This window comes from Ascaphus truei, chromosome 12, assembly GCF_040206685.1.
Source record: "Ascaphus truei isolate aAscTru1 chromosome 12, aAscTru1.hap1, whole genome shotgun sequence".
NCBI lineage: Eukaryota > Metazoa > Chordata > Amphibia > Anura > Ascaphidae > Ascaphus > Ascaphus truei.
The window spans coordinates 48,897,074-48,910,805 of NC_134494.1; the positions used below are offsets into that span (position 1 = coordinate 48,897,074).

Below are 13,732 nucleotides of genomic sequence, written 5' to 3' on the forward strand. Positions count from 1 at the left end.
ACTTTGTCTTCAGCGATGAGTCGCCATGGCAACGGGGCGTCAAATGATGTCGCGGGGTCACGTTACCATGGCAACGTGAGATCACGTGACCCGGTGGCATCATTGAACGCCGAAGACAAGGCAAGTAGAGGGGGGGAGAGCAGGCAGGGGACGTTTGTGCACCTGTGGGTTAGGGGACTGCTATAGGAATTGCTTGGAAGTACCTTCATCCAGCATATGAATCAGACATTTGGTCTCCACCATTCTGCAGTGATCGTTGGATGCCGGAACTGAGGGACCCTTTGCCGCAGCGACACTGGACACTCAGCTGCTGACCGTTTCACCAATAAGGTGTTATCTAAAGGGGTTTTAGAGGCTAGGGTAAGAGGTTTTAGGTTATTGGCTTAGGGTAAGAGGGTAAAGTTTTTAGGGTAGGGAGTAGTGTTAGTATTAGGGGTGAAGAATAGGAGATTTTAGAGTAAGTTGTAAGGTTAGGGACTTACCATGGCGGCAAAACTGCCGGCGGAGAGATGTCCCGATGGCAACCTGAGTGGGAGGCGAAATGCTGGCGGCCAAATGTCCTAGACCGTACAGCATAGCACACACCCCAGGTTGTCAAGTGAAGAAGTATTTAAGGAAAGAGAGGAGGACTCCACTAGAACAGCAGGGTGGTAGAACTTCCTGAGTGGTTGACATCACGTGGTGTGTATACGAAGGAGGAATCTTACATGTTGCATAATGCTCCAGGTGTAGTAATCATGGGATTGTAATGGCGGCAGTAGCATGCTTGCCCAGGTCAGAAGCGTGGTTCACTACTAGTTAGGGCACTAGGCCCGGGAACGACAGGTGGGACAGGACTCTGGACTCACTGTTGGGTGGCACACCGGTATTCCTCCTGTGAGTGGCCATGATTAAATCCAGGTCAAGCGCTTGAAAATGGCTGTATTCACAGCTGAAAAGTTGGATCCACATGACGGCTGGATAGATATTCTGAAAAGTAAATCCGGCGGGCCCCATTTCTCTCATACCTGGATACTCAAAACTACACAAAGCGCAGCGACAGGGCTATCCCAAGGCACAGGAGCACCGGTAACTATGTATCAAACCTCAAAATTCAGACCATGGAAGTATTGAGTCCTCTCTATTTTTAAAAACAACAGGGGGAGGGTAGGGAGTGATCACAGAACCATACTAATTGAGTGGATTAAATAAATATCAGGTAATCGAATAGTGGGTGCAAACTGTGAACTGATAAAGTGAATCAGAAAAAGGAGGAGGGGACACAAGGTGATTGCGGCCCTCAGAGAATTCACTAAACTGCACACCACTAGGTGTAAAAAATAACTTTTATTGAGTAATTTACTTAAAACATATATTACCGTGGAATTGTGTAACGTGAGTTAAAAATAAATTAAATCAAAAATGATCAAGCATCAGTGCCAGCACATACATATAGCTTACTATCCCAGTTACCCAGCTGATGATGGTGGGATAGGGTGGCATATGATGCTATAAGTCAGGGTATGATCCCCTCTGGGTCAGCTTATAGACCGGATGGTAGGTATAGATTTGCCAGCGAGACTGTATATAAATTGGTGAATCAATATCCAAAACCTCCTAGTCTAGTGATGTAATGTTATACACCTCAATGAATCATTTAATAGGTTAAAATAGGTGCATAAACTGTGAGTGAAGAACTGACACTCACAGCAGTAACAATGATAAGTCTCAAGCACATGTACTACAGAGGTGCATAGAGCACTAGGTAGGAAGGTGAAAGCAGAGACTCACTGGCATATAAACACTGGACTCAAATTAACCCAGTGTCAGGGACTGTACACACTGACCCAGGAACTTATAAACACTACATTAAAACAGCTCCAAGTAGGAGACTGACAACATTGCGCGTCCAACGCGCGTTTCCCTCCAGCAAAGGAGCTTCTTCAGGGACAAGATTTGCTAAGGGGAGTGAAAACAGCATTTTTATACCCTACCAGTACCCTTATTGCAAAATCGATTATTTGCAGCTGTTGCGCATGCGCGCCACGCTCGCATCCCCAACGGCAAATTTATCAAGTAAAATACTATTAAAGCTGATCATCAGTATGTTACCTTGATTGTGCCGTTATTGAAGACTTTCCCGAGCGTTTAGTGGCTTGTAATGCCGTTCTACTGACATACTCGAGTGCGCCGAGTACTCCGCATGCGTGTGGACTTAGAAATTTTACAGTCCGCGCTTATCCCGGTTGCGCATGCGCGAACCAGTATAGGGGCATGTAATGCGCAGAAGTGGACTGTTTGTTATAAACAGCAACCCTTAAGCAGATCCTATGCCTCTATGGTAAGTGTAGAGGCAGAATAAAGGGTACCAGTCATAAAGGCAGGCAGAGAAAAGATGCTGATTCTAACATCAAGGTCCTAGCATGCCACTGATGCATGCAAAGTTGTTAAGGGACCCCCCCTATATTGTATAATGTAAACAATGTGTCAAAGGAATGCAGTGATGAACATAGGATTTATATAGAATTAAAAATGAAAATAAATGAAACTATATATGCATACATCCTGGGTATAAATGATCTATTCTTACATAATATAATTGTAGTAAACCACAGGTGTATGCACACGTTACATAACGCTCCAGTATTATAGTCACTGATTAAGGGGATAACAAATAATAATGATAATAAAGTAATAGCATTCAATACCAAAAGACTGACTACCAAAACTGTTGACATGGAAAAATGGCAGAACTGATCAGGACGAGGAGACATAATGAGTTAACATACTCAAAGATGGTAAATAAACAGAGGGATCATACCAAAATAGCTCGCATTAAATAAATGGTGTGAAAGTAAACCCTTCGTTGAGACCATTAGGGCTCCTTGTTTTTAATTTATAAATCCATTCTGCTTCGATACGAAGCAAGGATTGATCGGTATTACCACCTCTCATGGGACATTTAAGTTGGTAGATACCCATGAACTTAATGACATCAGTGTTGCCATTGTGAAATTGTGTGACATGTCTCGCAACTGATGTTTCTGCAGAGTGTTTAATAGAATTGATATGTTCGAGAACACGTCTGCGAAGCTGTCTAGTTGTCTTGCCAACATATCTCTTACCACAATTACATGTGATAAGATAGACAACGTTGGGGGTCCGACAATTGATGAAACTGTCAACACAATATTGTACGGTATTATCATTGTTAGTGAACACTTTGGCAACATTGATGTGTTTACACGCTTTGCAGCCCTGACACCGGAACATCTCTTTTAAAGGGCTCAACCAGGTAGAGCTTCTAGCCCGCTGAAAATGGCTATTGACTAGTGAGTCCCTCAGATTTTGGGATCGTCTACTGGTAATAGTGGGTTTAGGGCCTATAACCTTCACTAGATCTACATCCGCCTGAAGAAGATGCCAATGTCTAGCGAAGATCTTCTTGATCGCCCACCATCTTTTATTAAAGGTGCCAATGACTCTGATAGTGTTGTCTTTAGATTTTTCTTTTTTACCGGACAGAAGAGAATCTCTCTCACTGTGCAGCGCCCTGTGATAAGCTTTAGATAATTTTTGATTTAATTTATTTTTAACTCACGTTACACAATTCCACGGTAATATATGTTTTAAGTAAATTACTCAATAAAAGTTATTTTTTACACCTAGTGGTGTGCAGTTTAGTGAATTCTCTGAGGGCCACAATCACCTTGTGTCCCCTCCTCCTTTTTCTGATTCTCTCTATTTTTAATGCTGATTAAATCCAAGAGACGTCTTAACTTGTTTTGTCGAAGATGGAAGTGGGGCATAGTTGGGGCTGCAGCAGTCACGCTCTCGTGCATCTTGGTCGCGGTGTTATTATTGTGGAGGGCACAGTAGATTCGCCTTGTACCAGATTGTCTGGCGGAGGAATCCCCCTGCATACAGCAATAATGCACAACATGCATCAATCACTAATATGAGCCCCTTTCTCACGAGAGCCGGGGAGCTCCTCAGATCCTAGTTAGGCAGCATTGATTTTACTGTACAATAAAGCAAATTGCTGCATGTGCACAACCGTACGATTGATGGGCAATGCGGCTCAGGAATATAGAACTGGTATCAGAAAAAAGGGTTTTCAGTGTATACATATTATTACAGAAGAAAGACCGAGACCCCTGGAGGGCCGGCTCCTTCTTCGTCTTGGAGGACTCACAGGCCCTACCCACTATTACAGACAGGATAGAGAAAGCCCTGCTCAGTCAGCTCTTCACATTTGTTTTTAATAAGACAGAGATGGGATGCAAACAAGAGAATATAATCTGTGTCCAGGGAAAAGGGGACCCCTATCGTTTGTCATCATATCTTTCTCGCTCAATCCCCATGAAATTATAGGTCTGTTATGTAGATTAACATTATATAAGAAGCTCAATGGAGACAATCAGCTGATGTTGACATAATGCAGTGACATCAATTTAGTTAACAAGCATCAGATAGACTGTGGGAGGTTCATGTTCATTGAACGAGAAATAGGAGTTGTTCCTCTGTAGCTCGTAAATGTGTTAAAACGGTTGTTATCTAATCTGAAACACTAAGATTACTATAACGTTTGAGTTCAAAATGTTTGTTCACAATGTCCTCCGTCTGCTGAAACGCGCGCCCAAAGACGAGAGCGCCGTTGTTTGATTGCATCATCGATAACGCGTTGATCCAGCTGCTCCCTCTCCTGAACGATACAAATTTGTTTATTCAGTTCCATAAGTGACCATGACTTATCAGGAAAGATTTTATGTAAGAGTTGTGGACCATAATTCTTACTCTCTTACGCTATAACATGCGTATCTTCTTCGCCGAACACCATTTTGTAACAATGCACTTGATGAGGTCATCACGCCAGCACCAAATCCAAAGAATATTTATTAGATTATCAAATAATTCTTAAATGTAATAATCTACCGTGGCAGACCTGTAATTGCTCAAATTGTCACGAAAATTGAGGGATTTTTCTGAAAGATATGACGAAAAATAAAAAGGGTCCCGTTGTTTCTGAACACAGTATCTAAATAATGTCAACCAACCAGAAGGGCTGGAGTATCTGGTTGGTAGACATTATACCCGCTATTATATTGTAATCCCCCTTGTGGTCAGAGGGGACTGCAGTGCCTTGCAAAGCAATGTGTTATAATTTTGGTTTAATTGTTCTTCAAAGTCCAGGGGGAGAATGGGAGAAAATCAACAAAAAAAGAAGAAGATAATTTCTTCCTATTTGTTGATTTTCTGCCATGCTCCCCCTGGTCTTTAAAGAACAATTCAGCCTTTCTGGGACCAGCGAAGACAGCCCCTACCAGAGGGTTTGAGGACGGAGATGCAACTTTAATATACACACATTTGTCACTTTTTTCACCTATATGCACTATTTGATGAGCACAATACTTGTTTTTTATATAGTGTTTAGTATAATCACTTATTTGCTGGGGGAGCGCACGATTTGTCACTTGTTGTTCTACCATAATTTGGGTTGACACAGTCTTCACCCTTCTTCGATGCCCCCTGTCTGTATTATTATCCCTGAGACGAGGGGATGGAAGCCGGCGAAACATCCCAGAGATGAGCTGAGAAAGGTCTCAACAGCAGGTGCAAAGGTGAGGCTAAAAGCAGGAGCGGTGAGACGTGGTTAACAGGCGTGTAACAATGCATTCACGTTCACTCAAACTAATGGAAGCTAATCTATGTTCACCATTGCTGCTGTCAACATAGAGCAGAGGTGGGGAAACCCTTTTGGGGCATAACCCCTACATTAGGGGCCGTTCCTACGACGTCAGTGTGCATTGCTGTGATGTTACTGGGCACTCCTGTAGCATTAGTGAGTAATCCCGGGCACAGGCTAGGCACTAAGGCAGGGGTGCTCAATTCCAGTTCTCAAGAACCCCCCCCCCCCCCTCCCAAACAGGTCAGCTTCTCAGGATATCCCTGCTTCAGCACAGATGGCTCAGTCTTTTTACAAATGCGTCAGAAATTCCCAAGTCATCTGCAAATGGGAAATAAACAAAATGCACTGATTTCTGCACTTGCCATCTTTATTCAGCTTACTCTGTAGTCGTCACCTATTGGTTCTACCTGCGTGTGGTAGGGGGTTAGTGCTGCTGTATGATGTTGGTAAGATGCTTTCTCATACGCTCTCAGGCTTATTCTCTATTTCTCCAGCCAAACCTCCTTCCACAGCCTAGTTCTGCTGTTACCAGAGAAGACTGACCTACATTCCCACTCTCACTCTGTGCTACACTGCTGGAGAACACACCGTTTCTAATGATGCTTTATGCCTCAGACACCCAGCCTGCGCCCTGGAAAACCAGGGCTGCATTTTAAAACTGCAAAGCACTTTCCCATATTATACAGAAACACAGTCACATGAATGGCGCAGTTTGTGAATAGCGCTAAAAAAACCCCAAAAAAAACCTTGTCGGCCGAAGGGAAAGAACTGTGTGTGTCAAAGGGAATAGGATTGGTCTCTGGGTTTTTGGGGAGGTGTACTGTAGTGAAGAATAGAAAATATCTGAAACTCATCTGGTTATGACAAAAAAAATCTATTAAAGAAAATAAATATGCTAACAGCAATGATCGATATTCTACATATAATAGTTTGCAGTACGCAGTAACCCTTCAAACTTCTAACAGCCAGTATGGTTTTTGGATGGGTCTTATACAGATTGAGATACAGCAAATTTATTATGATGATAATTGCAAAGAAACATACAAGGCTGTGTGTGTGTGTGTGTGTGTGTGTGTATCTGTGTGTGTGTGTCTGTGTGTGTATACATGTGTGTGTACGTGTGTGTGTGTCTGTGTGTGTGTGTGTGTGTGTGTCTGTGCGTGTCTGTGTGTGTATACATGTGTGTGTACGTGTGTGTGTGTCTGTGTGTGTGTGTGTGTGTCTGTGCGTGTCTGTGTGTGTATACATGTGTGTGTACGTGTGTGTGTGTGTGTGTGTCTGTGTGTGTGTCTGTGCGTGTCTGTGTGTGTATACATGTGTGTGTACGTGTGTGTGTGTGTGTGTGTCTGTGTGTGTGGTATGCTTGTGCTTATGTAACCAGAGGGTGCCACCATTTAATTTTGTAGCATTTTTGCATGTGCAGGTTTCTAGATGTCCCCCATACTGGTGCCCGTTCAGTTCACTGCAGTAGTACATGTATTTCTTTGCAATGCAGGAACCTTCTATAACGCAGGCAGGTCAAATATATAAAAATGCGTAACGAGTATGGGATAAGGTGGACCATTGTCAACAATGAACAGGGGAGCAGGTTTAGCCATTCATTAACCCTTTCGTTGCCAGGGGACCACCTCTGGCAGTGAAAAGGTTAAACTGCCATGCCCTGGTGAATCCCCAGAAGTGCAAGTCTTCACTGCTGGGAGGGTCTGCACAGCAGTGCAATGTGCTGCAAGCCAATCTATGAGGAGGTCGAATATCTGGGAATAAACTTAGATAGTGAACACAGGATAAGGAGATCACCTAATCCCGTATCCAGGGGGAAAGCTTAGCCAGCCCTATTTTTGGGGGTTCCAATGCCCTGTAGACCCACCCTATTGGAATAACATATTTAAACTCAGGACCGACCGAGCCTGCCTAGATTTGTCACTTACCACTAGAACCACGATTTAAAAAAATAATCATATTTTAAAAATGATCATAATTTCCAAGAAAATGACATTATCTGTGTAATTGAAACAGCACAGTTATTATACGTACAGTATATTATACAGACACATTATACACACATCTATATGTGCAGTGTGTAATTATATTATTATTAATTATGTGTGCAAATATAATACACATATTTATATACACGTGTGTATATAACATTTATATACACGTGTGTGTATATATATATATATATATATATATATATATATATATATACACAGTATATATATATATATATATATATATATATATATATATATATACACACACACACACGACATTCAAAAACAAGTTGTTTCAGTGTTTCTATGAATTCTCATTAAGATGAGCAACATAAAACTGACAGCAGTAAATTGATTACCTTGTTGAGAGTTTGGTGCAGTAATAGTATGAGCAAAGTCTGCAGATCAGCTTTTAGCTTATTAGATGTACATGGAAATCCCCATTGCATGACAAACTGTTCCCTTGTAAACACCCATCCTTAAGCAAGCAGAGAAATACTACAAATGGCTCGATTAGTTCCAAGGAATCCGCTTTCATATGTGCATCCTGAAGATTGTGCTAAATAATTGAACACATCCACAACGATGGTTGATATTTTGTGATCTGTGCTAATGCTTTACGCTGCATTCATTCAAGCCCTCCTACTGATTGCAGAAGTCCCACCCCTGAAATGCCTTGTAAAGGAAAGCCCAGGATTATGGTACAGCCTCCGGAAAATACTGTTCAGGACATTTAAACCACAAAGGCTTCCATAGGGGATTGTACATTCAATATCACAGTTCATAACAGTGCAGCAAAGTATAAAGACACAGTTAATATTTGACTCTCTCTCTACGTATATGTTCGTAAATCACATTATTTGCTGGGATCATTCATCCTTTTAAAACTATACAGTATATATACATATATCAAAATTGGCACTTGCTTAGTTAAACGCATTTATCATAAAGAGACAGAAACGCTGCTTTTGGCCTTGAGCCATCATTCAGGGCCACTTAAGCTAGGACTACTGTATCCCAATTATTGAGAGTAGTTAGAACTACCAGCGACACTCATGAATTACTCTTAGCAAGTATGGGCAAAAGATTTATTGTCAGAGGATATGATCTGAGTGAAGTTCAAGGAGCGATTGAGAGGGTTTTGACTATTAATAGGCAGGACCATCTATCCCAAAAGGGACCACTGGATGTAAAAAATGATTGGTTTTGCTTTATCAGCATGTTTAATACGGCTTTTGACTCGATCAAATAAAGTGTTTTGAATAACTGGCAAGTGACCCAGCCACCCTTGTTCTGGCAAAAACCTTAGGGATTATTTAATCCAAATGGATCATAAATATATCACAGTCGGGCCCCCCTCCTGGTGTCTTTAAGTATGATGGATACACAAACTGACAATACTTGATCATGGGCAAATCATATTAACAGTCGCACAATGGCAAGATTAGAGACTTCATGAATTGCCAAAAAAGATTCATAGTTTATTTCATCAAATGTCCATGTGGGCTCCAATATGTTAAGAAAAGCTCCAGGGTGTTCAAAGAGAGAACTAACCTCTATCGTTCAGCAATTAGGAAGGCATTAAGCAACTCATTATGTGATGATGACCGGAAAAGGCAGAAGGTGGCACGGCACTTCCCGAAAGTGGACATATCCTTTCAACCCTGTGGTGTATGCCAATTGCCCACGTCGCCAAATTGAAGGGAGGAGGTGATGGGGACCGAACATTGTTTCTACTTGAGGCCAAATTAATATTTAAAAAACATAACAGGACACCTACAAGCTCATATTAAACCCCCAAAATAACCACAACATATATATAAGCATATAAGTGTCACAGAGGAGTACATATATATTTAGGCACTGTACCGTGTATGAGTTTCACTGGATGTGCACTGAGCTCTGTCTGTGTTTTATGTTCTGTCTCTGGTTTCAAATTAATATTTAGGCTCAATACCCTTGAAGGACGCAGAGATTTTGAATGATCATGCTTTCTGTAAAATGATGATGAATTCAGGTACTACATGGGGTCATATATCTTCTTAGTTGTCCATGCCACTTTATATATGTGTAAGGATGTGCATATATATAAAGGAAGCGCCATATTGTCCTTTTGCCAGCAAGGTCACTGTGTACAAGTTAGGCTGCGCATGCGCGAGAGAAGCGCGCGAAGGGCAATCAATCTGTAGAGACTCTGAACTCTGAACTCTGAACTGTGAGAGAGTCAGCTGAGGCTGAGGACCAATCGGGTGTGAGACTCTGGATAGAGGAACAGGATGCGTGTGGGCGGTGGGTCAGACACGGGAGGGAGGTGAAGCAGGAGGTTGGCGGAACCTCGTGTGCGTGAGCGGAGGGTCAGTGACCTGCCCGCTTAGGTGAGAGACATTCCCCAGGCCCGAGGAGCATTCCCCTGTCATCGTAGGGTTCTGTTTTGTAGGGACGGCCATAGCGGTTAGGGACGTTTCCCTTTAGTGCGGTTTAAGCTGCGGAGCTGCGGTCGCCATCTTGGATTGGATACAGACGGCGCAGCATAACGGAGTGTCGGCGAAAGGCTGGAACAACGCTAAGGACCCTGTGGGGAGTGTGACGGTCATCGCAGTGACCGGAAGGTATCATTGTCTGCAAGTGCACCTACACCGGTCAACAGGCACTGATCCCGCCTCCCACTAACTAATTGGGCCACTAGTGTGAAATCATATGGTACAATACAGATACTGGTTATAGGACATACTCCTAGGGAGAGTGGCAGAGCCCCCTGTGTGTACAGAACATTATCCCTGATAAGGTGTGGCCAAGCCACTGTGTGTGTGTAACGTTAAGGTATATATATATTCTGCATTTATTACGTTCAGTAAGCATAATACATAAAAGGTTGCTGTTGCACAATGCTGTTGTATGTTCTTGCTTAGGGTATATTCTCTATCATGGGGATCCTGGGCAAGTGGAGGCGCTGCACCGTGATAAGTAAGGGTATGACCCCAGGCTCCCAAATAGCGGAGGCTCAGAGCTCCTGAAGCCACAGGTACATGCAACACCCGTAGTTCCTTAGTGCAGGCAGTCACAAAAAGGGCTACATTTGGAGGCGCTGCTGAGAGCTTAGACCTGGGGTGCCCCCACATTTTTTTTTGTCTCTATTGTGCAACCAACCCACATCATGTCGGTGCCCTCGGCGCTCGAGGTGCGCAAGTGGGCCCAGCGGCGCGGGATTCCCCTGAACCGTGCTTTCGCGCTGGGCCATGTCCCCGCCACGATCTCGTTAGGCACAGTGACCGAGCAGGTCCGAAAGTTTCCGCTCCTGGACAATGCCCAAGTACAAGACCATTTTTATGACCGCGACCATGCCTGGCGCCGGATCTTGTATGCCACTGAACAAGATATATGCCCCGAGGCGTTACCCCGTATACTGCTGCTCCCCGAGGCCCCGGGGGTGCGCTGTCCCATAGTCCAGGCGGACACCCCTGCGCCCCTGGCCACCTCCACACCACAGAGAGAGTATACACCCGCCGTAGGTGCCGCGACCGGAGGCCCCGACCACTCCCCTGACCGTGGCCTGCACCCACGCTGGCCGGCAGCCCTGAGCCTAGGCTCCTCATCCACCCCATCCGGCCTGCGGTCTGGCCTCAACCGACTTAGCTTATCAAGATTGGACACTTACCCCGCAGTCGGGGATAGCTTACCGGGAGACACCTCTATTCCCGCCATAGCCGCCGCCCTCCACAACACCACCCAGTCACTCCAGTACAGGAAGTTAAAGGCCTTCTCCGGTGAGAAACCCACTCCCCAAGGGGAAGTAGGGATAGAGGACTGGTTGGATCATACCGAACAGGTACTGCCTGAATGGACCTGCACGGACGCGGTCCGCAGACAGCGCATCGTTGAGTGCTTACGGCCCCCCGCGTCTCACATGGTGCACTACTACCGAGATGACAATCCGGAAGCTGATGCGGCAGATCTCATCTACTGCCTGACAAAGGCGTATGGAGCCCCGGTGGACACGTATGCTTTGATGGCCAAATTCCATGCGTTAGCCCAGAAAGAAGGGGAAATGGTGTCCGATTTTCTCAGGCGACTACACCTGGACCTCTGGAATCTGGTGAGGAAGGGCGTGTTGCCAAGGATAGAAGCCAACGGACTGCGCACCACTCAGCTGTTGAGGGGGCTCCTACCCCTACACCCCGTGTCGGTGCGGGTCAGTAGCTGCCTAACGCCCGGACAAGCCTTGTCGTTTCACGACCTAATGGATCAGGTCCAAGCGCACGAGACGGTGTTGTTAGGGCGTGACCTAGCCACCGGGAAGAAGCCACAGCCCGGGAGTAAGGAAGTCAAGAAAGTGGAACCCAAGCCCGACGTGCCCGAATCTGGGGATCCCGACCTCGAGGATGTCCCTCCCCCAGTGACACCCAGATCTCGTCCCCCGACCGGGCGAAGTTCACCAACCAGGAGAGGTGAGGATTACCTCAGCCAAATGCAGTGCTACGCATGCGGAAAGATGGGACATTTACGGGCCCGCTGCCCCACCTCGCGCAGGACGTCGTCCCGACCGGCGCAGTCAATGCCGTGCCAAACTCTGGAGGATGAAAAGGCATCACCGCCCTCTCAGAGCCCCCGAATTGGCCCCGCCTCCATTATTCGGGTAGTTATCGAGGGCATCTACGCCGCCGCATTGTTGGATACGGGATCCCAAGTGACCATCGTATACCGGCCCTTCTACGACCAACACCTACACCAATTGCCGTTGCTATCTGCGGATGCCTTGCGACTACGGGGATTGAGTCATGAGGATTACCCCATAGACGGAGTAGTAAAGGTGCAGTTAGATATTCTCCAGCTGAACACGGGTAAACATCACCCCATGGAAGTGGAGGCCTTAGTGTGCCCTGAACCTCAGGACCACCCCAGCGCCCCAATCATCTTGGGGACCAACGCTGACATTGTGCGCGCGGTATTCCGCCAGTTTTTGCAGGAAGCGGGAGAAGCCCTGTTGCTGGCCCTAGCGGCCTGCCCCGCCCTCCAAGAGGTCTGCGGTAAAATTGCGACTGAAGAGGAGTATGGCGTCCTTTATAGCCAAGAATGGGGGCTGACTCAAATTCCCCCGGGGGAAGGACGAATGATGGTCGCTGCTTGCCACTACCCCCGACGACGGTTGGAGGATCAACTCTTCACCGTGGAAAGTGTGGCCCAAGACGAACAACGGTTGGGCTACAAAGTACTGGCCTCCGTGAAGAAATGGCCCGGGAAGATTCCGAGTCGCACCTGGGTGTACGTGCAGAATATATCCCCGTATCCCATGACTATTGACCGGCGGCAGACGCTGGGAAGAATATACCCCGTGACTCCCGAGGAGGAGGTCCCGACGAGACAATCTAAGTGCTCCCCTACTACCTCTGATTCAGTGTTGGAATTTGACTTTGGCGACTCGCCACTCCCGGATGAATGGAGGAAGAGACTGCAGGACGAGCTACACGGCCGAAGGAGTGTGTTCTCCACTAGTGATATGGATGTGGGGTGCAGTCGCAGTGCCCACCATACCATCCGAATGAGCGACGCTACCCCCTTCCGGGAGCGCTCCCGCCGGCTTGCCCCCAGGGATGTTGAAGAAGTGAGGAGATTACTCGCCGAGATGGAAACGGCTGGCATCGTGCAGGAATCTCGGAGCCCTTACGCCTCACCCATCGTGGTAGTCCGCAAGAAGAACGGGACGGTCCGTCTCTGTGTGGATTACAGAACCCTGAATACCCGTACTATCCCCGATCAGTATACCCTGCCCCGAATCGAGGATCTCCTGAACGCTCTGACGGGAAGTAAATGGTTCAGTGTGCTCGATCTCAGGTCCGGATACTACCAAGTACCCATGGGCCAGGAAGACCAAGAAAAAACGGCCTTCATCTGTCCATTAGGGTTTTACCAATTTACCCGCATGCCACAAGGGATCTGCGGGGCCCCGGCCACGTTCCAGAGATTAATGGAAAAAACCCTCGGAGACCTGAACCCGCGAGAATGCTTGGTGTACCTGGACGACATTATCGTGTTCGGGCGGACTCTAGAGGAGCACTCCGAGAGGCTGATGAAG

The 13,732-nt window shown here is 46.1% G+C and overlaps 1 protein-coding gene across 1 annotated transcript in view; it reads right to left on the minus strand.

The window, feature by feature from the left end:
- SYT12 (synaptotagmin 12) overlaps positions 1 to 8,297 on the minus strand; it is a 47,807-nt gene extending 39,510 nt beyond the window's left edge. The window contains exon 1 of the mRNA XM_075567649.1: positions 8,022 to 8,297. The gene's annotated coding sequence lies outside the window, so the exon portion shown is untranslated. The remainder of the gene's footprint in view (positions 1 to 8,021) is intronic.
- Between the last annotated feature and the right edge of the window lie 5,435 nt (positions 8,298 to 13,732).